Source organism: Galeopterus variegatus, unplaced genomic scaffold (genome assembly GCF_000696425.1).
Source record: "Galeopterus variegatus unplaced genomic scaffold, G_variegatus-3.0.2 Scaffold2215, whole genome shotgun sequence".
NCBI classification, from domain to species: domain Eukaryota; kingdom Metazoa; phylum Chordata; class Mammalia; order Dermoptera; family Cynocephalidae; genus Galeopterus; species Galeopterus variegatus.
The window spans coordinates 259,001-259,494 of NW_007728326.1; the positions used below are offsets into that span (position 1 = coordinate 259,001).

At 35.6% G+C, this 494-nt stretch overlaps 1 protein-coding gene across 1 annotated transcript in view; it reads left to right on the top strand.

Moving 5' to 3' along the window:
• The window catches only part of GFRAL (GDNF family receptor alpha like), a 78,494-nt gene that overhangs the window by 24,014 nt on the left and 53,986 nt on the right, over window positions 1-494 (top strand). The window lies entirely within an intron of this gene.

The window sequence follows — 494 nt, forward strand, 5'->3', positions numbered from 1 at the left end:
CTTCCACTAATGACATATCAAAGCAACTGCTTTGTCCATTCATCATCAATTTATGGATGTGCTGAAGAATACTTTACAATTAGAACTAAATTCTAGATCTTGATTAAATTTCATGGACATTTTGATGACATAGATTAAATCATTTAGAACTAACTGTTTTTGTGTATGCATGTAGTGGGGGGGGAGCATTCTCACATACCTTTGTTTTCCAGAATATGAACATCTTTACACATTAGGATAACAATGTAGGGCCTTTATTCAAGATTCTCCATACACCCCCCCCCCAAAAAAAAAGTGAAACAGAACAAGAATCGTTTTGACTTGAGCCAACGAACTCACCATAAACTATACAGTCCAAATGCAATTTCTGAAGATTTATTGTTTACATTTGAAAAACTTGGACTCAGAGATCTTTCCTTCAGCTCAGTTTTGGCCCTATACATTTCCCATCACTCTGGATCACAAAACATATCCAGTACAGGTGAAAGATGATC